General features: G+C 37.0%; 1 protein-coding gene and 1 long non-coding RNA gene across 11 annotated transcripts in view; one reads left to right on the top strand and one right to left on the bottom strand.

Moving 5' to 3' along the window:
- Positions 1 to 25,241, bottom strand: part of Macrod2 (mono-ADP ribosylhydrolase 2) — a 2,017,257-nt gene that overhangs the window by 1,017,102 nt on the left and 974,914 nt on the right. The window lies entirely within an intron of this gene.
- LOC134486163 (uncharacterized) lies at positions 16,996 to 21,115 on the top strand. 4 transcript variants are annotated; one of them, XR_010064916.1, is made up of 3 exons: positions 17,004 to 18,201; positions 20,638 to 20,899; positions 20,988 to 21,115. It is a non-coding gene; the product is annotated as an uncharacterized LOC134486163 (long non-coding RNA). The 4 variants fall into 4 exon arrangements; XR_010064917.1 differs by having other exon boundaries at positions 20,536 to 20,899; XR_010064915.1 differs by having other exon boundaries at positions 16,996 to 18,201; positions 20,638 to 21,115.

Below are 25,241 nucleotides of genomic sequence, written 5' to 3'. Positions count from 1 at the left end.
AAGTAAACTGGAATAATGCATTCTTACTGATCACTTATGGTTTGCAAAGAAATAAAACAAAAAGGGAAAGAAGAAGAAAAAAACAATTGGAAAGAGAATGCAGCTACATTCTCTATACTTAATGTCTTCAAGATCTACAACATGCGGTAGATACCTTGAAGGCATAGGAAAGCTAGATATTCAGCCAGATTTTTGTTTGTCAGGTTTTTTTTTCTTATGGTACTGGGGTAAACATGCAGGGCATGTGTTCTGCTGTAGTTACAGTTGTTAAACTTATTCAGTGGGCAGTAGTCCAAATTAATACTTAGCCCAGTTAAATCACTGTATGTAGTATAATATGGAAATATTTGTGATTTAAGATGATGAATTTTATACTTAAAGATGAAAAAATTAATAGTGTAGCATTCTAATAGCATTATATATATGTAATATGTAGCATTATAACATATAATATATAATATACTATATGCTTCCAAACATTGAATTTATATGTCCTATGCTTGCTCTTTTGATAAAAAAGAACAAGACTCTGAAGCAACAGGAAGTTGGATTTAGGGAAGACTTTCTAAAATTGAAATCTTCTCACATTATCAGGGAAAAGTAAGAGTTTGGCCTTAATTGATTTAAAAATATTTTTATAAATATTTATTCCCTCTAATATCATAGAGACCTAAGAAGCTTCCCAAAGTCAGTTTGTATTTTAAAATTAAGGTTTTATAGTTGATTAGTTATTCTTAAAAGTATAATAAGTGATAGTTATTCACTGGTTGGCAGTTAATTTTCTATATTTAATATAACATGAGGAATTAGTCAAGATTTGTTTTTAATGGTGTGTGTGTGTGTGTGGTGTGTGTGTGTGTGTGTGTGTGCTTTGCCTGCGTGTATCTTTGTGCATCATATGAGCAGTGCCCCTAGAGGCCCAAGGAGGACATTGGAACCCACTGGAAATGGAGTTACATATAGTTGTTAGCTGCCATGTGGATACTAGGAATTGAACCTGAGAACTGCACAAGAACAACGAGTCCTCATAAATGCTGGACCATCATATTAGCCTCAAAGTTCTATCTTATTGGTTCTAAAATTCATTCAGCAAACATAGCTGACGGAGGTAAAAGTCTTTGCCACCAAGTCTGATGAGCTGATTTCAATTCTGTGGACCCACAGTGGTAGAACCACAAAGGAGAGGATTAACTCCCTCACAGTATTCTCTGATCTCCACACATATGCCATGGCACTCATGCATCCCCACAACAAGTAAATGTATTTTACAATTAAAAAAATCATTAAATAAAAATCTATTAAGGGGTCAAAGTAATGGTTCACTGGTTAAGAGCATTTGCTGTTCCTCCAGAGGATCCCAATTTAGTCTTCTGTAACTAGTCTCCAAGGGCATCTACACATGCATACATAGACATATATATATATATACATATATATAAAATTAAAAAATTTAGTAATTTTTAATATCTACTATCAACAGTTTTAATCAACATTTATATGATCTAGAAACTAGATGTCTCCCATGAACAATCTAAAGATACTTGCTTGGTTTTCTTATTAATGAAAAAATAAACATTTTTATTAAAGATTATTCAGGATAAAAGAAAGAACAGCATAATCTATTTTCAGATGATCTTAATATGACTTTAAAACCCTGTGTCTACACATTCCCAAGCCCAGAAATATGATATGCTCCTCCAGCCAATCATTTATCATTCACTCACAGAGAACTCAGTATTTAAAAACACATAAATACAATGACAATGCACTGAGGGGACACTCATGCTAAAATGCATTTGATTGAGACCAAATAGAACGCGGTGCACAGTACTAGTGAATAGCACAGTGCCAGATAGTGTTGGACACAAAGCAAATACAGTGTCTCAGGCAATCTGCCTGAACATTTCAGCCATATTACTTTCCTTATTAGGAGGCTTAAAAATGCATATTATGTTTCAGCTGCATTTTTATTATTTCAACACACAGCAGCAGTAATCTTTTGATAAAACCTCCTAGTTTCAAAAAGAACTACTGTAGCACGGTGGGAAACACAGAGAGCCAGGTACTATTTCTGAATGACAAGGACTCTCACTTCCACAGCTAAAGTGTGGCTTGGCTTAAGGCACTGCAGTTGCAGTACTGACTTGTTTTTCTTTCCTTTACAAAGGACTAACCCAGAAACTGAGAAGCACTCCCCGACCCTTTTCTAAGTCATTTAGTTGAGAGGAAGAAAATCGTTTTTTCTTTATCTAGGTCTTAACTCTTCCTAATACTAAACCATTGTTGTTTGCAATCTGATTTCTTCTTTGGAGTTTTCCATCTGTCCGGCTGGTATAGATTTCTGTCTAGGTTTCAACTCCCTCTCAGTGTGGCTAGAGTCCTGAACCTACCATGGAGACAATGAAGGCAGGGACTGGAAATAAAGCAAAGCAAGGGTGTATATCGTAGTTAAACGAATGTTATAGACAAGTGCAGCTGGATTGCACTTGGAGTCTCGGAGGTATGCTGCAAAGGGTAGGAGGAAAAATCAGAAATTCTCTGCTTCATTTGCAGATGGTTGTGCTGGCTCTAAGAGAGGTGAGCCACAGGGAAAAAAACGTGGTCAGGAAACCATACCGGACACTGAGGAATTTGGCCTCTAATATGATAATTTCAAGGTCTAAAGGTTTTGAGTAAGGAACAACAACATAAAAAAGACATCTCCAAAAAGCCCTTATCTACTTCACTGGTTTTGCATTCTTTTCTTCCCATGGCATTTCACCTACACACTTTTCTTTATCTGCTGCTTCCTTCTATGAACAGACTTCCTCTGTGTTCCTGATTCTGCCCTAGAACTTTGACTTTCCAAAGTCCCAGTGGTTTCCTGAATTATCCCTGTTAAAATGTAGCAGCGCTTTCTGCCCCCATCCACGTGTGTAAATCTGTTTCTTGTCTTCTTTTGCTAGAGAGACTTAATTCTTAAAATTATAGCTTTTGGGAAATGTGTGTGAGCCAGTTATGTGGGTCATAAATAAGCCCTAGTATGAGCAATTAGATTTGGAATGCACCTTACTTTGTAGAAAGTGAGAAAGGAAGGTGATGAGGATGGGGCCACACAAACATTTCATTGTGATGGGTGGGCTTCTTAAATATGTTTTAGAAATTATTAATTATCATCATTTTTGTGAAAGGTAACTCGTCCAATAAAAGTATCATGGGCTCAAGGGGTAATTTGTATCAGTATGTAGTAGAATAAGCTCATCAGCATTCTTAACCAAATCTATCACAATCACGATATAACAGTTCATCCCTGCTATTAAGCAATTATTATCGGAAGCCATTATTTTGAACTCAGCTCTGCAGTAGGCCTTGTTGTATCAAATCAAATCATAGTCTCTTGTGCTAAGGACCTTGTCATCAGAGAAAATGTTTAAATAAGCCACTTTATAAAACAAGACCATATCAAGGAACTAATTTTAATGTCACAAATTTATATTTTTGTTCCCAGTTTCTGTCTCCTTCAGTCTTTTTCTTTCTGAAAAGCCAAGCTCCTCTGTTGGAACCCTCAAAGACTCAATTAACCTGATAGACTGAGATTGTCCCTGGGGAAAAATCACAAATAAAATGCAAGTGATTCTAAGTTCATGATAATTTTGTCTTTTGAAACTATTCTTCATACACAGGCAAACACAGCTATTTAATAACAAATGCACTCCTATATCAAGTCAACATTCATCTTTGAGATCTGTACGTTCACTCTCACAATTCTGCTTATTTTTCCCTAATATTTCATCTGGTCAGATTCTCTGTGATTTTTTTCTTCTAGGCTAAAACCTCCACTCCATACTTCAACTCTCCCTTTGCTCTCAACTGTTCTAATGCGGGCTTAGCATGGACAGTCTGACAGTTATTTCTTATGAGTATTTGTGTTTTCAACTTATTGCTGCTTGTGTCAAAAAACGAACAAGATAGAATAAAACAAAACCCTCCAACATCCCCAGTGAGAAGGAACCTCTCAGTACTTTTAATGTCTTCTCATTGTTGTGAAATTTATCACCAAGTTTCTCTTACAGAAGCCATGGGCGGTTTCCTAAATGTATCAGTGCTTAGAAAAAGCTGAGAAATTGGCATAGCAAACTGTAGAATACAAGAAGTTAGTGATGGCTTAAAAACAGAGGGATCCTAGAGGTTGGGGAGGTAGGGGAAAAGGAAGTAAACCAAGGTCCTACAGGATATCACAGGAAGGACAAAGAAAGCCTTTTTGCTATTGGGCATCAGCATAAAGGATGCTATTCTATTTATAGGAGATTACAGATTATTCCAATAATTAGAATTAGACAGAAAAGTGGCATGCTGAGTTTCTAGTATGAGCTTCACCAAGGCCAAATCTCAGCCTTCGGCAGATTTTCCTTCCAGAGCTTGGAACAACCAGTGCTGCTGAGATTTCTTAATTATACTTGGCAAGGCGGTCATCAACTGCTCATTTTCCACTTTAAAACCTTTCTTCTGCTAAGTAGGGAATAAAGCTATTCTTTCACCCATCCCTCTAGCTAAAACCTCTGAATGGTCCTTAATTAATGGTTTATAGAAGCAATAAGAGATAATGTGGGTGAATTTCACAAGAACCAAGTAGATTATACCTTGTATTTTTTAGTTGGGACCACTATAAGTCAATACTCTCACAGCATAACAGATCTCCTTAAGGCATACAGTCTTACTCGGCTAATAGAAAATCAGCTCACTCAAACAAATTACAACTATCATGCGTGCTCATGTTTGTGCCAGTAACTGTTGTTTAGTGGAGAGGGCAGGAAACAAAACCAACTCTTGACTACTTCAAGAGTATGAGCACTTCTGCTTGGGATACAGAGTGAGTTACAGGCAAAATTTGGCAACTTACCTTGGAATAAAATACCTAATAAACATGAGAGATGTAGCTCAGTGGTAGAGCGTGCGGTGATGAGTGTGAATTTATGCCTTTTGAGGAAAAAGAAAGTTAACACTCTGCAGCCTAGATTGACTTAGAACTTAGAATCCTTCTGATGTAGCCTCCAAATTTTAAAACTAATATACTCGTGCCACCATGCCGAGATGAAGCCATAATTTTGACTCACACAAGTAAAGCATGAACACACACTGTGGAGGAAATACATGTTAATAAGGTAGGTGCACAGAGTAATAAATAAGACGCTCTAGGCTCTCCATTCCTAATGCCTTGTCTTCCCAAGTTTCAGAATTGATAATTTATCAGGATCCCTTACAAAATGGTGCTACCCATGTAGTCAATCTAAACCTCCAAAGTTCCGAAATTATTATTTCATTAAAAATTATTACGGTATTGTAAAATCAAATATTTTTAATTATTATTTTTAAGTATATGCAAGTTTTGCTTTGATGTCTGCCTGCACACGAGTATGCCTGGTGCACATAGAGGCCAGAAAAGGATATCGAATCCCCTGGAGTAGCTGAATTATAGACAATTGTGAGCAGCCATGTAGATGCAGGGCCTAAACCCAGGTCTTCTGGAAGAGTAAAAGGTGTTCTCGGCCACTGAGCCATTTTTTTCTAGTCATTTTTTCTGTATCAAAAAATTGTTAATAAAAACAAAAATGCTCTTTATATTATAACTATGCTCCAGAGCTAGAACACCAACATAAGTGAAGTATACTTTCTTCCTCATATTACTTTGCTTTTTTCAATGATTCATGGATATACACATACAGATGTACATCACACACACACACACACACATACATACACACACACACACACATATATCTATGGTTTAGGTTCTCATAACTGTTAAATAATATACTTATATTCCTCAATAACAACCTTCCTATAGAACAATACACACACTCATATACTATTGAGATTAGCATATGTTTTAATTTTATATTGTAATGCTAAAGCATATGTTTTAAATGATGACACAGTTCTAAACTGTTACTTTGCAAAGGATTTTCATAACCTATATATATACTCTAGTGTGCTGTGCTCTGATTAAATATTTTCTTAATGAAATATATTCCGATTATTCCAGGTGACTGGCTTAATATAAAGATCAAAATAAGTCCCTTGAAGTTTGATTATTCTACAGTGTGGCCGTTTTCTTACATAAAAGTTCTCGAGTGTGCGAATGGGTACTCTCCATTGAATCTGCACTGTTTTTAAACTATTCATATGACATCAAAGTTGTCTTGCCAATTACCATCTCTCCACATTTTACCTATTCCTGGGGTAATTTGATATTTTACTTTTCTTCCTAACTGGAAAGTTTGATGTTGTTTCTATGTGTGTGTTTCCCATTTTAAAATTAACTTTCTATGTTGACAATTATCTTCTATTAGAATATTATCATTTGCTCAAAATCAGCAAGGCAAAGTGTTCCTTTTACCAACCCATTCTGTAGTTTTGTTTTGTCAGTTTTTGTTGTTGTTTTTCAGTGTTCTTAGCTTAAAGTCTATTAATGGATTGGGTACATATTCTTCTATGTGTTTATTGCAAAATTTTTGTTGAAATTCATCCTCACCTGTGGTAATATTATGGAGTGCGACCTTAAGGGGAGCAATTAAATCACAATGCTTTTGCCTCCCAAATGACATAGGTGCTCTAGAAAAGATGGAAGAAAACTGTTAGGGAACTTTTACCTTTCTGTCCTGTTTGCTTTGTGAGGGCACGGTGTGCCTCTCCCTCCCTGGGAGGCAGGTACAAAAGAAGAAAGAGAACAGCTCCTCCCCAGACACAAAGTCTGCAGTCATATTAGACACAGACTTCTCAGGCTGCAGAACTATGGGAGGGGAATTTCCTTTGATTATCTGGGCTGCGGTGTCAGGGCATTGCAGGTAAACTAACACTATCTCAAAATGTAATACAAACAAACTAACAAAACAAAAAGAAAAGAAAACAAAGTAACAATAACAAAAGAACAGGAAAACAAAAACAACAACAAACAAACAAAACAAAATGAAACAAAAAAAACAACCCACGAAATTCAATTACTGTGAGGCTGCCCTGTGATAGGGTTGTTAGCTCTATTATTACTCCATTGGAGAAAGTCTATTTTCCTTCTCCTACAGATATTAATTGTAAACTGTTTCTTTGGTAGGAATGTACCTTCTTGTGGCTACTTCTTGTTGGTAATATGAGATCTTGCCTAGCTTGGGTTATATAGATCTTATACATGCTGCCATGTATCTGTAAGATCATATTGCATTAGACCTTTGTGTCTGGAAGATGCTGCTTCTTTGAGGTCATCCACTACCTCTGGCTCTTTATATCTTTATAGTCTTTTAGACTCCTGTTCTGCATAGATCCTGATCATGAGGAAAGGGGTTTGAAAAAAAATTCTATTTACATTTGACTTCTCCAAGATATCTTTCTATATGCACATTGCTTATAGAAATGTGCTGTGTTGATTGTCATCTACTGCAAGGAGAAGCTTCTCTAAAAAGGACACATTGATCTATAGACGTAGTGATAGGTCATTGGGAATCTTTTTATTGCTAAGCTCATTTAGTGGAATAGTAGTAGGACATTTTATCCTGTTTTCTTAGGAACCTATCTAGTCTTAGGTTCATGTCTTTTTAAACAATGTTAAGTATGAGTTCTATCTCCTAGAATAAGCCTGAGCCAAGAGATCCCCCAAATTGCCATTAACTTCTAAAAACATTAATCTGAGCAAATAAAGATCCCTATCATGTCATATAAATGGTTTCCAAAGGCTTTCCTTTGTTGAGTGAATTGCAGGTATATAGTTTGATCAAAAATCAATACCTTCCCATTTCTCAATAACTCTATCCTAGGAAAAGACCGTGATCTTGCCGACAAATGAAGAGGATTTGAAGCAAAAAACCATCCCATTTTGGATGAAGTATGCTTAGTTCTCACATACAGAGAGAGAGCTGGAATGAGACTTTGTAGGTAGGATGAAGCCATGCCTTGTGGCCCTATGGGTGCTGGTGCTAGAGTGGGTCAAAAGGTTTAACATTTTTTTTAATATTTACTGCATCAAAGCAACTTGCCCAAAAGTCTATAATCAGTCACTACATATGACTGATATGATGCCTCCATGTATACTACAAAATGCTGTATTTCCTTTTGGTAAATTAAAGACACTTAGAAGAAAACCAATTTTTAGTGAAGATGATAGAATTTATGCAAAGTATGAATTAAAATATAAATATCTGGATCAGCTCCTATCCAAACAAATTGGATCTAAATTGCTCCATTTCTACCCTTTAGATGTGTGGTTCTGTTAATGATTCATGGAACAAAACAACAAGAGTCAGGTCCTGTTATAGGAGACCCATAATAGTGTTCTGTGTTATAGAGTCAAGAAGGAATTTTCTTCCAAACAAAATACTCTTCAGAAAACTCAACAAAGATTTAAAAATGTATATTACAATGTTTAAAAAAATACTAGTTATACTTTATATGTTCTATGGGACAGTGCTTCGTAGAAATATTGGGACATTTACCATATTCTGCCTTGCAGTGTAATAGCTTGGTAATTATTTTATTCCCTGTCTCTTTTTTTTCAGGTTTTAATTTTTCTTTTATATTTGAGATTAATATAACTACATCATTTCCCTTCCTAAATACATTCTGTTTGTTTCTATAATGTTACTTGTGTGCATCTTTTCGGTGCTGGCCATTTGGGGTTGGATAATCAATTAGAGTGCTCTTCCCCAGGAAATACTGTGTCTTGAACTTTCACCATTCCTCCATTGCTTGTAGTTCTTCATATAGGGTTAAACATTTGTGGGCTTTCCCTCATCCGTTTTGGAATGTCTATTCTTGTCCTTGTTCAGCTCATGTTTAGACAGTTATGTTGGTGACACCTTATGGCGTAACTATTGACATTACTAAGAGACAAAGTTTCCCAGCAAACTTTCTGATCCTCTGGCTCATACAATCCTTCTGCACCCTCTTCCACACTCTTCCCTGAACTTAGATGCAGGAGTTGTTTCATAGTTGTGTCCATTGAGAGTGTATTCCCTGTCTCTTAAACCAGTAGCTCTCCAATGTTAACAAACATTTGAGTCATCCAGAGGACTTGGTAAGACTTCAATTATTATGTCCCTTCTTCCCTGAAGCCATCTAGCCACCAAATACTGTGTTTCTGTCTCAGTAGATTAATAATATACTCAAGTTTCATCAGTGTTGATGCTGATAGTCTGAGGACAAGATGTTGTAAATCATGTGTCTCTTAAAAGAAAATCACATGCTTGTAGTTATGTGTCATTCACTTCCGGGAATCATAACAGATCCAATAACACTGTATATACTGTTGACAATATGCAGGTGTTTTGTTTTGAACTGCGTTAATGGTATGAGTTTTCTAATATTCTACAGTGAAAAGTGGTGATATGTATAAAACTGAAGGCTCAACTAGAATAATATTATGTACCCAACACCTGAAGCAATCTTGGTAACTACAATCATCAGGATACATGTGGGGTTATTGGAAAAGCTTTAAGAGTAAATGTAGTAGATTTAAGAGATGGGCCAGTGTTTAAGAGCACTTGATGCTCTATAAGAGGACATAGGTTTGGGGTTCCCAGTAACCACATATTGGCTCAAAAACATTCCTAATTTCAGTTCTAAGGGGGATCTAACAGCCTCTTTTTACCTCCATGGTGACCAGACACACATGTATTGTATATATGTATATGTGTATGTGTATGTATACATTTATTTATATACAAACATTTGTACAAATAAAATGAATGCCTGATTTTTTTAAAAAAAATAAAGCATAACTATAGGGCTAGCAAGATGGTTTAATGGCAAAGGCCTTTAAAGGTAAACTTAGGCCTGAGTTTGTCCTCTGGGACGCACATGGTAATAGGAGATAACAACTCCTAAAAATTATTCTTTGGTCTCCACATGCACACCATGATATGTTCATACTCACACGACAAAACAAGTCAGTAACAGTAATCTCAAAACAGTAACTTTGTCATTTTATTGTCTTTAAATCTAATTTGATAGCATTCATTGACTCTTATAGTTGTTTTTAATAAGTTTGAGTTAATTCTTTGTATGATATCAGACAGGGAAGTCTAACTTCACTGTTTTTGTGGATTTGAACTTATTCCAAACCATGGATTGAAAAATTATTTTCCTACTGAATTATTTTAGTACTTTAAAAAAACAATTGAAATTAAGTATAAGAGTAAACTTAGAACTTTTGAGCTCTGTGCCATCTACCAAGATTTCTAAAACTATGCAAACGCCACACTTCCTTGGTTACTATAGGTTAGAAACAGGGGTACATTATCTGCTTTATTCCTCATCAGTATGTTTTGAAAGTTAGTAGGATTTGGTTACATATTAAATATAATGCATAGATCAATTTGTAGAATAACTTTTTAAATATAGTACTCCATATATTTTTTCTAGATAGGACAGGCTTTCTTGATCAAGAACTAATTCTTCAATTTAATTTTGTATTAAATGTAATTCAAAGTTCTGTGTTATAGAAGAACTTAAAAGTACATTTAAAAGAAAAATTATTATTTTTCTGCTTACCAAATGATACACATTATAGATAATGACAAAGATACAGAAAAATTAATCTATAACTTTAGATTTATGTTGTCACTGTTGGCAACTTAGTACATTTCTGCCTCAGGAATCATCAGCTTTGGCTATGGTACTTAAATAGTATTGTTACATCTAGCACCTACTTCTCAGCCTCCTCATACAATGGTGATGCTGGTTTCTCTGTGGCTCTTTTCTACCTGATCCTCAAATTATAAGTATATGTATAGCTATAAAATGGCTACAAAGATTGTAAGACTAAGACTGAAAGCCAAGAGTGGCCTTGGCAAAGCTACATTGCAGTGTCAGACTTCTGCTTGGATTCACCATCCATCATACCTACTTATAGTTTTGGTCAGAGGAAGCTATGTTAAAGTTGACTGTAGTGTTTTTATAGGCTATCAGCATAGGTCATATAGTTAAGGGTGGTATTGTGTAATCTTTGTCATGGTGTAGATGTAGCTTAAGTATTTTACCGAAGAGTTAAAATACTCTTAACTAAGGCCTGGTCTCTACTGTGGCTAAGCCCAAGTCTGCATATACTCTGCATTTGCCTTTGTAAACAAGATTGGTTACTTATCTTTCTCTAATGCAGTAAATTTTTTGGACTGTTAGTTAACCAGCTTCACCTACAGTCTTACAAGACCTCAACTGATCAACATCTTAGTCCAGCAACATTTAGTATGTTTGCTTCTGTAGATGTACTCTGAGCTATGCTTGGGGATTTCACAGGGAAACAGTCTTAGAAGTTGTCTAGAATAGCTTTCCAATAGAGATAAAGGATCTAATATGAGGACATTCTTGTGGTAGCATGTGATCCTGGAATCGCTTATTGATGATAACTGGGCCACACACGTGAGTGCTGCTCATTACTTCCTCTCTATGATCTGTTCTTGGTTTCAATCTGTTTCTATTCACTTGCTTTGAGGTTTCCAAAAAATCATATGACCAACCAATTTAATGCAGATAAACCCTGTTCAGGGAGAAGTACTCTCTAAGAACAAAATTCTCCAGGTCTTTCTTTAAGCTATATATTTTGCCACCTCATAGCCTTGGGATCTCTCCAAGGGTAGCTTTAACAGATGGTATTGGAAACTCTAGTTTTAATAGCATAAATAGCCAGAAGCTTCACTAATTTTATTTAATTACATAGTTTTATATTTTGAAATTGTAATATGATTACATTATTTCCCTACTTTGCCTTTTTCCCTTCAACATCTGTCCAAATTGTGATCTTTTAAAAATTGTTGTAGGGTATGTATATTTGTTCCTAAATATGTATTATTAAATATATAAGTATATATTTCTAAATGTAGAAATATGACTTGCTCAGTCCTCTCAATGTTATTTGTATGTATGTTTACAGCGCTCATCATTTGGTATTGGATAACCAACTGGTGTGTTCTTCTTTCTTACACTATCAACATTCCTCAGCTTCCTATAACTCATTGACTGGGGACTTGTGAGTTCAGGTTGGCATGTATTTTGCTATCATTCTTGTTTGGGTTGTGTTTAAGCAGCTATGTTGGTAAGACTTCATGGGTCACTTCTCTGAAATTTCTTGGAGCCAATCTCACAATAAACTTCCCATTCTGACTCTCACAATGTTTTCACCTCCCTCCCTGGAATGATCCCTGAGCATTAGGTACGAGCATTAGGTGTACTATAGATGTATCAACTGAGACTTGGCACTACAATTCTGTAATGTGATTGATGTGGTTTCCTGTAATAGCCTTCCTGTTTCTTTGATGAGGAACGAGAACTCAATTGGCATCTTTCCAACTATATTCTAATATTTATTTTTACTAATTTCTAATAGCACTCTACTGGCTATTGGCCTAAGATCAGCAAATTTCCTTATGGGACTATGCCAAACCTGGCCATCCTCCTTGAGAGCTAACTACACTTCCATTATCTATATACCTGTGAAGCAGTTCTTTGTGGTCCCTTTTAATATAATGGATTTTCAGAATATTGGCTAGAAATCATTTCTTTTTCATCTTTATTTGATAGTAATAATACTGAATTCTTCTAAAAGTATTTGTGTTTATCTGCATGTCTGGAAGAAAGAGGGGGGTTGGGGAGATATAAGCATAAAGACTATCACTGTTATAGCACTAGAAATCATGGATACCATTACTCTGGAAAAAATCAAATATATATTAAATACTATACAGAGACCCAGACTTTAATCCATTCAGTTTTTTCCAATCATTTTTGTAATTCTACTAAGAGCCTTCATTTCATATGATCACTAGTCATAACCTTTCTCAAAAACCTACAAGAAACCTACTGGTAGAATTAGGAGTTATTTTAAAGACATTTTTATTTAGTCATGTTTTAAATAAGGTATTTCAGAGTTCTAAGGCTTTGTGTGAGCTACACTTTATTCCAGGAGATGTATGCAACAGGGTAGTATTAGACATAGCTTCAGGATCAGGCCACAGTTATTTGGGACATCAATAATAAAATAAATTTACATCTCCAGTTAATAGTCTTATGCCATAAAAGCTTCCTTTTACCCTTTGGCACTTTGATCTTTCTTTTTAGTCATTCACATAAAAATGTAATTTCTTTTGTAAAATAACTTCCCTATTAAGGAGAATTCTCAATGAGATGATACAAAAAGAAAAGAAATGTCAAAATTATGAATAAAGCATTGTTATTTGAAAAAGAAAATGCTAGCAAAGAACAGTTAAAAAAGTTTTGCACTTTCCTAACTTGTCCAGTATATCAAAATCTAATTCTCAAACCAATCTTTTTAATTGAAATAATCAATAAAGAAATAACAGCTTCCACCGTACAAAGCACTTGGTGTGATTTTCAAAATAACCCTATTTTTACCTAGGTTCATGAAACCCCCTACAATGTGACATTGCAGTAAGAAAGATTTCAATGAGTCAAGTATTTCCATGTGACATCTAGGATAGGGAACCAATAAGCTACTAAGTTATAATAATTACCAATGACTCCACATTCCTACAACATCTCAGATTTCATGCTGGTCCCAAGCCAAGAGATTCACCAAATTGCCATTAAGGAACTTCTAAAACCATTAATCTGACCAAATGAAGATTTCTCTATCACGTCTTATAAATGGATTCCAAAGACTTTCCTTTGCTGGGGCAGTTGCAGGTATACAGTTTGATCAAAAATCAATACCCTCCTATTTCCCAATAAGGTCACCCTATGAAAAGCCTGTGATCTGGCCAACAAATGAAGAGGATTTGAAGCAGAAACCATCTCATTTTGAATGAAGTATGCTTAGTTCTCACATAAAGAGAGAAAACTGGCATGAGGCCTTGTACCCAGGATTTAGCCTGACTGCTGACAAAAAGGATAGGATGTACAAGTGGTGGTGTATTGTGGTATCTATCCAAGGCATCTTCAGATAGGACAGTAACTTCTGTATATTCAAGAAGAACTGGCTTACCAAGCAATGATTGCATATACATGAAGTTCACAGATTGAAAAGGTAATATATGTCCTATCCAAGGTAGGCATGTCTCAAGGTACCAATTATTTGCATAATACTAAACTGGATGAGAATTATGTTTTTTAATTCCCAAGAGGACTAAACATAGTATTTTGATATATGCTATCTTGAAACAGAAAGAGGAATTATGTAGATGACAAACAACTTTGCTTGTTTATAAGCAGAGACTCTACTCACTCTACTCTGGTTGTAACATTTCAGTCACGACTGAGAAGTGGCCCTCTCTCCTATGTCAAGTGCATGACCTAGAAGGAATTATATATTCCCTATTCCACAGTTTCTGAGACAGGCATGGCATGGAGGCAGACCTCTGGAGTGAACTGGGGATTTGAACAGAAGTTTGTTCTGTAATAGCCATGTTATGGAAGGCTCCCAGATGTAGTTCTGGGATTCTACTAGAAGTCATGAGAAGACTAATGTTAAATGTTGCTCACTGTGAGAGACTGTTAATCTAGGGCAGAGGTCAGCAAACATTCCTATAGCAGGGCAGCTAGTAAAAGTTTCAGTTTTACCATCCATCAATATCTCTATTAAAATAATTCTATTTCACTGCCACAATGAAACAAACATCTACAGACAACGTGAGTGAGTATGGCTGAGTGACAATAAAACTTTACTTCTGAATGCTGAAAATTTCATTTCACATTTCTTTTCTATTCCAAAAATTTTATTTAAAAACAAAACAAAACAAATAAACAAACAAAAACACCCAATCATTTGTGACTAGAGAAATGACTCAGTGCCATCTCTTGTATGGTGCCTGGTTGGTGGCTCAGTGTCCTGTGATATTTCAGGGGTCTGGGTTAGTTGAGACTGCTAGTCTTCCTATGGGGTCGCCCTCCTCCTCAGTTTCTTCTAACCTTTCCCTAATTCAACCACAGGAGTCCCCGACTTCAGTCCATTGATTGGATGTAAGTATTTGCTTCATTCTCAGGCAGCTGCTTCTTGGGCCTCTCAGTGGGCAGCCATGCTAGGATCCTGTCTGTAAGCACACCATAGTACCAATAATAGTGTCAGGCCTTGGAGCCTCCCCTTGAGATGAATCCTGTGTTGGGCTGGACACTGGACGTCCTTTCTCTCAGTCTCTTCTCCATTTTTTCCCCTATAGTTCTTTTAGACAGGAACAATTCTGGGTCAGAGTTATTGACTGTGGGATGGCAACCCCATCCCTCCACTTGATGCCCTGTTGATCAGCTATTTACGTGTGAAAGCCATTCAGCAATAACAGGAATCTGGCTAGTATGTCAACTCTATATTTTAGAACAGTAGCAAATATGACAAAGTCCTTGGCTTCATGGAACTCACATTCTAGTGAGGCAAATGACAAACACTTCAAGGGAGATATAATTGTGGGCAGTGCTAACAAGATATAATGATGGAGTACATGTGGAGAACTGAGAGCAAGTGCACAAGACAGAAAGCAGCAGAGGTCGGAAGAGAAGGTACCAAGACCAAAGTGATGAAGAAAACTCAACTGTGTACTCCAGAGCATTTCCTCTGAGTGGTGGGCTCACAAAAAACACTAGTAGTGTGTATGGAGTGGGGGTGGGGAGTGGAATGCATACATGAAAGTTGTGGTAGAGTATCTCTGTGTTTGTGTAATAGCCCTTGGTTGGCCAGTGAACTCTTAGCATCCACCCATTTCATCTCCATTCCCAAAGCCTAGGAAGGAAACAGGTTGAATCAGAAAGCAAGACGGCACCTATATGAACCTCCTTTGAGTCTGATAGTTGACTGAGGACCAGAAAATATGATGATGGGTTTCCTCTTGAATAATACTCAGCTACCTGGAAATGATGACGAATGATCAGAAAGAAGGGGAACTAGTAGTTGGAAATTCTGACTGAAGGAGCAAAGGAGCTAATAGAGTACCTCTGCCAAAGTTGTCATGATGTATGATGGTCTATGACTTCCATGTTAAGCAAGTATGAACATTATGAGAATGGATAGAGGACAGAGGATCAAGTGTAGGGATTTACAATAGGAAATTTTGTTGGATTCAGAGAATACACTACAAAGATGGGCTGCTGCAGCATGAGTAGGAGGCTGGAAACTGGGTATATAGAGCTGATTCTGTTTTACAGAGATGACCTTAAAGAGTCACACTTTTCCCTGCTGCCTTCAATGCTTGGCTGCGTTCAAGATTCATCCTACCTGTGCTTTACCACCATGGCTAGGGAGGGCACTGCTGCTGGAGGTGTAGTGGATGTTAATATTGCTTTGGAGACTTCCCTCCTTCATGAAGGCATAACATGCATTTTTGAAGTTGTCAAAGTATTAAACAAGGGTCAAGCAGCCGATCTTCATTAGCATCCAATTGTGATTGTGTGTGTGTGTGTATGTATGTATATATATTTGTGTGTGTATGTATGTATGTATATATATATTTGTGTGTGTGTGTGTGTGTGTGTCTGTGTGTGTGTCTATATATGAAATGCTTGTTGAGGCACTTTACACGAAGCTTCAAATCAACCTAATTAAGGTTGACAACAAAAAGAAAAGGGCGTTTGTAAAAGTGATCCAGAAGGGAAGGCCCATAAAGTAGATGGTTTTAATTGTGTAGTATTTAGAGTTGTGTAGAGTGTGTCAAAGACTCTTAAGCCAAGGATAATATTTAATAGTACTTCAAATGCAAGTAACAAATGAATATAAAATTTGGGTCATTAAAATAAAAAGGTAGGGCATGTAACATAAAACTGAGGGAAGAAGAACAGAATAAAGAGAAATTTAAAAAGAGAAGGGGAAGAAGCAAGGGGTTAGATGATAATTAGACCAGGCAAGAACTTTCAATTCTATATTGAAGCCACCCACAATTAAGATAGTACTTGAACTGAAAAGAAGACAAATACTGTTAATAATCCACAATGATGCTATGATTTTTATTAGTTGAGACAAAGAAATGAGAAAGAAAGCCAGTTAATTCTAGGTGACATAATCTGAGAACATATAAACTAATCTGTTTCCAAGGAGATGATGGGTTTTCCTTTCAGCAGAAAACTAATAATGGTAAATAGTTGAGGGAAGCAGGAACGAATCTCTGTCTCCAGGATCTATATGGGAGACATAAGGAGACCCAGGTGAAACAAGCTGTAAGGGTACAAGGTGGGAAGACCCCTTGAGGACAGCCAGATTCACCTACAGCCAGCAAAGTCAAAGAGGATGTTCATTAGGGGGAGAACTAGGAACTCGAGCTTTCTGTTTCTCCTATAGGATCTGATTAAATATCTATTCCAGTGAAAGGGGAAAGCCCAAGGTCTAGAAGACTGCCAATGTTTTCAGGCTGGTTTTAAAGTGTACCCTCAAATATCAGTGGGTCAAAGAAAACTTGTGGGAAGAAAACGATGAAATAGGAGCCCAAATCAACAACCATCAATTTCTTATCTTCAAGAGCCAATCTTCCTGCACACGAACTTCCACATGAATTTAATATTGAAATTGTAACACCTGCCCCTTTATACGACCCCTTGCCAAGTGGACACTGTGAGGGGGGAAAAGGTAGATTGGCAATGATCTTCGGTTATTGTTGGGGGGAGGGTGGTAATGGGGGGAGGATGGGGAGGGGAACACCCATATCGAAGGGGAGGGGAAGGGGCTAGGGAGATGTTGGCAGGAAACCGGGAAAGGGAATAACAATTGATGTAAATAAGAAATACCCAAGTTAATAAAGATGGAGAAAAAAAAGAAAGAAAGAAAAAGGTTTGACATGCAAACCCAAACAGAGGACTATGAATATCTGGAAGAGTGAAATCAAAGCTGGGCACCCCACGGTGAGTTGTGTTGGTTTTCCAAAGCTCCTAAGTAACTTGAGGTTTATTTGCACTGCCAGACTTCAACTCTCCTGACTCTTTCTGCATCACACCTTGGGTTGATCCCTTGATCACAGCTTTCTGGGACCCAGTAAACTCCCCATGATCACTTTATATGGAGAGTGTTGGAATGTTTCCTTATTAGTTTTCACACACAAAACCAGAGCATAAAAAAAGAACGAAAGAACGAAAGAACGAAAGAACGAAAGAACGAAAGAACGAACGAACGAACGAACGAACGAAAGAAAGAAAGAAAGAAAGAAAGAAAGAAAGAAAGAAAGAAAGAAAGAAAGGAAGGAAGGATAGAAAGAAAGGGAAAGAAAACCCTGGGAGAAAGCTGGAGAGGCAGGGCATGGATAGCCACTTTTCCAGGTACCTTTCTTCTTAATGGAATCCTCTGGGCTTTCTGAGAACACCTCCTTCCTGCTCCTAGACCCCTTAAAGGAAGAGGACAGATTTCATGGGTCTTATCAGCACTAGAAAATGCCCTAGCAACATCCAGTGCTGCAGCAGCTCCCTGCTGGGATCCCTCCAGTTAGTCCATCTGAAATGCACTGATAAAAAGAATAATTAAGTGAGAGACTCCCAGCAGCCCCAGTTTAAAAAAAAAAAACAGAGCTAGCATATATCTGAAATTTAACATAGACAAGCGACAAGTCCCCCACCCCCACTCCCAAGCATGCTTTGAGCCCACAGTCGCCCTCACGAGTATGGCATGGGGGTGGGGAGGGGTAGTCACCTCCAACCTGGATTGTGCCTCTGTCCCTCTAGAGGAAGGGAACAGATATGCCTAAAGTAAAACAGACTTTTCATCTTTTCATCTACTTAAACATCATAAATGGCCTGTGCCAACCTTCAGGGAACTAACGTCCCACTTGTTAATACTGATCCTTCGCATTTGTACGGTGCGTTAACCCTCCCTCCGAGAAGTTTCCGGTTCTACCATCTCCTGCAGATCCTGGACTGAAAATGTGCTTCAAGGGATGAAATAGCCTTTCTCCCAAGCAGCTTACACTGGCATGGGCTGTGCTTTTCTCTCTAACATCACAAACTTGAATTGTAAGATCCTTTACCTGGCTGAACTGAGCTCACAATATTAAATTATAAAGAAAATTCCTAATTCCTATTTACTTAACAGGAACAAAATATGGCCACGTCGGAAGCAAAGATGAATTAAAAAACAAAACCGGTGTTGAAGGACTTGTTAACCTTTCCAGATAACAGAGTTTAAAACAATTCAAAGTCCATTTTGTGTAAATGTCTTACTACTCTTAATAACTTAATTATATAATTGCATGCACAATTGCTTCGGATTCTGGGCAACTGCCACAAGACTGGAGGCCTTTGTCTCCTCTAAACTACGGTAAACATCATTAAGGTGCCAAAGCCTATAAAGCACTTTTATGAAGTAATTTGCAAATTTTACAGACTTAATAAGCCCTTAACAAATCCCATCCCAAATGGACAGATACTGGGTCCCCATTCATTTCATTCATTCACTCTAATTCTCACATGCACTCCTTAACTTACACAGAACTCCATAGCCAAATACTCACGTGCTTAACTAAGTCCTAAACCTTTCGTAGACATTGGGCTAAGGAGTCACGACTATATTTAGAAAGCAGTAAGAAATAACAGGTTACACAGCTCCATTTTCTCCCCCCCCCTCTCCTCTCTCTAGTTCTCTCTCTTTTAAATTTTAAAACATGTTCTCCTATTTTAATTCTCACTGGGCTGTAACCTGTTATAGACCAGACTGAACTCACCGAGATCCATGCATCCAATTGCCTCTGCCCCTGCCTCTGCCCCTGCCCCTGTCCCTGTCTCTACCCCAACCCTCTGCTTCTGCCTCTGCAGTGCTGGTATTAAAGGGAGCCAAAAGCCACCATACTCGGCTGCATGCCTATTCTCAAGCAAAGAAAAATCTAATAAAGAAAGAAAACAGGAAGATGTTGCTGAACATGGGTGATTTGTTTATTTGTTTGTCTGTAGTTAGTTAGTTATATGTCTTGAGGAGTCCATGGTCCTAAAAGTTGTCGGAGAACGCAGCTCCTGCTGAAAGTAGTTGCTGTCCAACAGTAGACATATTTAGAATCAGGGTATTCCTTACATAAATTGAGGAGTAAAGACAGGCAAGCACAGTGTGACAACACATACTAAGCATGGAAAATATTAATATAGGGCTGAAAGGATGGCCCAGTGACCAAGAGCATGTGCACTCTGACAGAGGACTCAAGATTGGTTCTCAGCATCCAATTAGGTTGGTTCCACCTGTAACTCCAGTTCCAGAGGACTCGATGCCTTTCTTGGGCACATACACATTTTTTAAAACAATCTAGTTTTTAGAAAGACTGTGTAATTTGGCTTCATCTATGCCAAATGAATTTTTTCCAACAAAACAATTAGAGCAAAGCAAATAGAATACAATATTGTATGTTACTATAAAGGTGCACATGTTAGAAGGAAATGTCAATATATTCACCTTGATTATTTATAAGTGCTGGTTATAAATGATTATTTTCTTTAATCTTTTCATAGTTCTCAACTAAACATGCAATTATCATAGTCAGTGGAAAAACTTAACTTTATAATTTGATTATATTTTAGAATGTATTATATGCTCACAAATTTTCCTAAAGTACCGTGTATATGATGTTTGCACACTAATACCTCCTATTCCCCATCCTGAAGTATTTGTTTCTTCAGTATCCTACAGTGGTCACCTGACTCTACGCTCTACAACATGAATTGAAGCCATCATGAATCTCTCACAAACCCTGGCCCCATTCCTTCTTGTCTTTTTACCAGAGGTTGGTCCAGAACAAGTGTGGATATTTAACATAAGTCAAGTCAAAAAGGTCTAACAGTTTTCTAGAATGCAAAAAGGCCAAGACTGAGGAATGGGAACCGACGGTGCTCCATACCTGTCAACCCAGGCATCCCATAATGGAGACAAGAGGATCCAGACTATGAGGCCATCCCATGCTACACAGGGAGACACTAACTCCAAACTAAACAGCAAACTGAGACACAGGAAGGAGGCTCGCACGGTGTTGTAATGGCTTAGCAGGTACTTAGGCCTCTGAGAGGGTTTGTGAGAAATTGAATTGAATAACCTTTTGTCTTCCTATTCTGAATAATAATCCCCTTCCTTACAGTTAAGTCAACTTGAGTTGGAAATTCTGGTATTTGCTGATGGGTGCACAGTATATTTTCTAACATTAAACACCTTTCATCTTCTGATCAAATAGAGAAGAGAATGAATAAAATAAAAATTTTCATAGAACTTCGCTCTCATATTTTATTTCTATCACATCGCATGAAAATTAAATGGCTGTCAGAATAGTTTATTACTTTCCTGCTGCATGCTGTAGTCTTTTTTCATCATTTATTATGGCAATTTTCAAACATACAGAGAGCTGAAAGAATTTTACAAGAAACTGGCTTAGGGTCTACAATAAGCTCTTGTTGAACTCACTTTAGGAATGCCTAGCCATGCTCTAATCACCCATACAATATGCCTAACCATACTCTAACCACCCATACAATATGCCTAACCATGCTCTAACCACCCATACAATATGCCTAACCATGCTCTAACCACCCATACAATATACCTAACCATGCTCTAACCACCCATACAATATACCTAACCATGCTCTAACCACCCATACAATATACCTCGCCATGCTCTAACCATTCATATGATATACCTAACCATGCTCTAATCACCATAAAATCTCTCTAGCAATGTTCAAACCACTCACAAAGTCTATCTACCCAAACTCTAACCTCTCTGAAAGCATACCTAGAATTAGTGCTGTAACTACTCATAAATATACATACCCATGCTAAGCCACTCATAACTATAACTTGCCATGCTCCATTGATAAGGTATACTTAGCCAGCTCAAACAATTCATAAAGTATACCGACCTGTGATCCTAACCACAATAAAGTATCTCCGGACATATGCTAAAAACTCATAAATTATATGTAGCCTTGCTCCAAGTATTTACAGTGTGATTTCAATTCTTTTGTAACATACCTTTGAAATTTCTTTTACCTCCTTAACACAGCTAATGATGAACTCAAATTCTACTGACTTCTAGACTTTTCTATGGCCATTAAATTTAGCATGTATTTATATCTTCTTTCTTCCACCAGACCAATGATTCTCAACTTTCCTAATGTAACCTTTTGATACATTTCCTCATGTTGAGGTGATCCCTGACCATAAAATTATTTTTGTTGCTATTTCATGACTATAATTTTGCTACTGTTATGAATTGTAATGTAAATATATGATATGCAGGACATCTGATATGTGACCCCTGTGAAAGGGTCATTTGATCCCCAATGAGGTCGTGACCCACAGGTTGAGAACTGCTGTACTAGACTGTAGGATCCTTAAAGGAACAGATGTTGCCTTACATATGTTCTTATTACTCCCAAAGCCTGGAAATCCTTGTAAATGTCTTCTCTCAATAAACAGACATAGGACATAAGAAAAGCTAAAGTATGTTCTTCCTATTCTCTCTCCACCACATAACAGAACATTTGTAACATCAGACATGAGAAAGGGGTTTCTGACACATCAAACGAATGATTCTTTTCTGCAGCAGGTGTCAGCTAGGTACCATTTACTCAATTCAGACAAGATCTATCTATATAGAGCTTTAGATCTCATGGATTGAAAGCTCAGACTCACAAACCTACTTTTGAAATGCCAATTATAAACACAGATCATTCCATGCCTTCTCTAGTACATTGTTCTCCAGGAAACTTAGCCAATAAAGCCACCTTGAAGCATCGTCAACCCAGTCCTGATGGAATTACGGTCCATTAGTAGCCATTTCAACCTGCATGTCCTCTTTCCTCATAGTTTAGAGACTAAGGCTGAAAGCCCAAATCCACGAGTCATGCTTTAAGACCCAGCCTATTCTGAAGGTAGCTAGGGACTACAGACCACTAATCAGACCTTTACCATACAAGAAGATATGACTATGGAGATTTTGGAGAATTTTTACCCCATAAAACTTGGAGAAATATTAAATATAAATTCATAATATCATAGTATATATAATAGATATGATCATCAATTAGAGAAAGGTTTGAGTGACTCATCATATCTCTATGGTAAAACAAAGTAGACTGCAGATTCTGGTATGCCATCTGTTAAAAATTTCTGATAATATTTTTCCAGAAAAAAACATATTATTTTATTTTTAAGAAAATGAATTGGGCAGGAAGATGGTTATATAATAAATATCTCTTAAATGAGAGATTATTTTTTTTAGAAAAGTGAAGCTTTATAATTTTAACATCTACTACTGAGTCAAATCACTCTTAAAAATGTAATCACAAGCATATGTCATGAAGAGCTGCTGTTAACACCCTCATGCTAGCCAGCCCCTCTAGATGAATAAGCATACAAGAAATGTAAATAATATAGATTGTATATTTAGCAGGCAGACGCACAAGGATCAGGAGTTCAAGGACAGACTGATCATTTTACAAGTTTGACTCAAGTTAGCATAGGCACCATCTCAAAGGAAAGGGTGAGTTAGTTAAAGTTATTATTGATTCAAATATTGTTTACTTCCATTTTGAAGATCACAATGCTGCAATTGTGTAGATAGGTGGTGTGTGTGTGTGTGTGTGTGTGTGTGTGTGTGTGTGTGTGTGTGTGTAGAAGCCAGAATCAGAAATAACTGCAAAAGACTAAAGATTTCAACAACTTCATACATTTTCTAATTTTAATATATTACTTTGACTTATCATCAGAAAGTTGGCTGCTTTTGGAAGGATATAGAGCATCTTTTAGAATTTATATTCTCTTATATTAATGGTATACTTATATTTTTCGAGATTCTGAAAGTATAGATTGAAGTTTATCTTTATTATTACTTCTCTTTCATAGGTGACTTTTGAACTGTTTTGACATAATACAAGACTGCATAATTTATAATGAGCAGAATTGTTTTTCTCCAGTTCTGAAGGCACGGGAGTACAATATCAGCCAGACTGACTCATAACATGAGAGAAGAAAGAACAGAAGGGAGAAAACATAAGGGGAGAGGAGGGAAGGGTAAGGGATGTGAAAGGACACCTACAACAGAAGACAAGCTTAGTCCCACAACAGCAGACACACCATGGCAAAATATCTGTGTATGAGGGTGGGGACACATGGCCAAATGCCTCCCCTTAGGCTCCATATCCCGGGAAGACTTTTGGGGGTTCAAGTTTGCATGGCCTATGGAGGATATATTTAAACCACACTATTGGGGTTTGTTATTTGGCTGTGATGATATTCAAAATGAAAATAAAATGTTTAGTCTTAAATAAGACATCCAGGCAAAATGGCATACACTGATACCAGACTGTAGACTATGTAGCAGGAAACCTAACTTCAAACCAGGGAACTTGAAAAGATTGAAGAAAGGAGAAAATAAGGTATTTGTTAGCCATAACCTGTGATAAGCCTTTTCTTATAAGCACAGAGTGGGGAAGATACTGTCTGTCTCCATAGGAATCATTAGAAGAGTCTCAAGATGATAAGCAAAAACCAGGAATTGCTATGTGCACATCCTCATATACTGGCCTCAATTTTGTTTATCACTCCAGGACAGATGAATTACTCCATATGTCTTTAAATTCACTAACCATACAATAACTTTAGCCCAACTCATTTTTTAATGAATCATGCTCATCAAAAGCTTTTTGAAAACGACTGTAGGTTTTCTCCCGATAAACTGTCAAAATAATCACATTTATAATTTTATTTATCTGCTTTGGGTTGTTTTGTAGTTTATGCTCATTAAATTTGTTTTTTCATTATTTATTTTGAGATAAGGTCTCCCTGGCCCAGGCTGAGCATGTCTTGCACCTGGGATCCTCTTGCCTCAGTTTCCAGGACTACTACAATTACAGGCATGCAACATCAGGCCAAGACACTTGTTTTTGTAACAAAAGAGTAACTATAGAAAATTCAAGAGCCTCTAGTTTCTGTAATGAAGTATCCAAATATTCTGAGAAGGACAGGATCCATTCCATGGTATATATGTAGAGAAATGTTGGGCTAATATCGCATTAATAACAAGCAATCAAGGGAAGGAAGTGTTTCTTTGTTTTAAAGTCATGCTTTCGAGTGATCTCACATTGGATTATATCCAAAGTACAAAACCCATTTCTCCCGAATTTTTTCCAATATTAAAGATAAAGCAGCTACTGAGTACCAACGCACAGGAATGAATATGACAGTACGTTTATAGAATAGAGCCAAGCACATAGAAAATGTATTTCAACAATGTAGTCAACCGCAGGCATGTTTTATGGAGTCTAAAAAATAACTATGGATTTCGGAGTTTAAGATCTGAAGCACAGGTTTACTCGAGAATAACAAACCTTGAA

The sequence above is a fragment of the Rattus norvegicus genome, chromosome 3, assembly GCF_036323735.1.
Source record: "Rattus norvegicus strain BN/NHsdMcwi chromosome 3, GRCr8, whole genome shotgun sequence".
In the NCBI taxonomy this organism is placed as follows: Eukaryota; Metazoa; Chordata; class Mammalia; order Rodentia; family Muridae; genus Rattus; species Rattus norvegicus.
The sequence above is the reverse complement of the archived record's forward strand: the minus strand, read 5'-3'. Positions and strand labels throughout refer to the sequence as shown.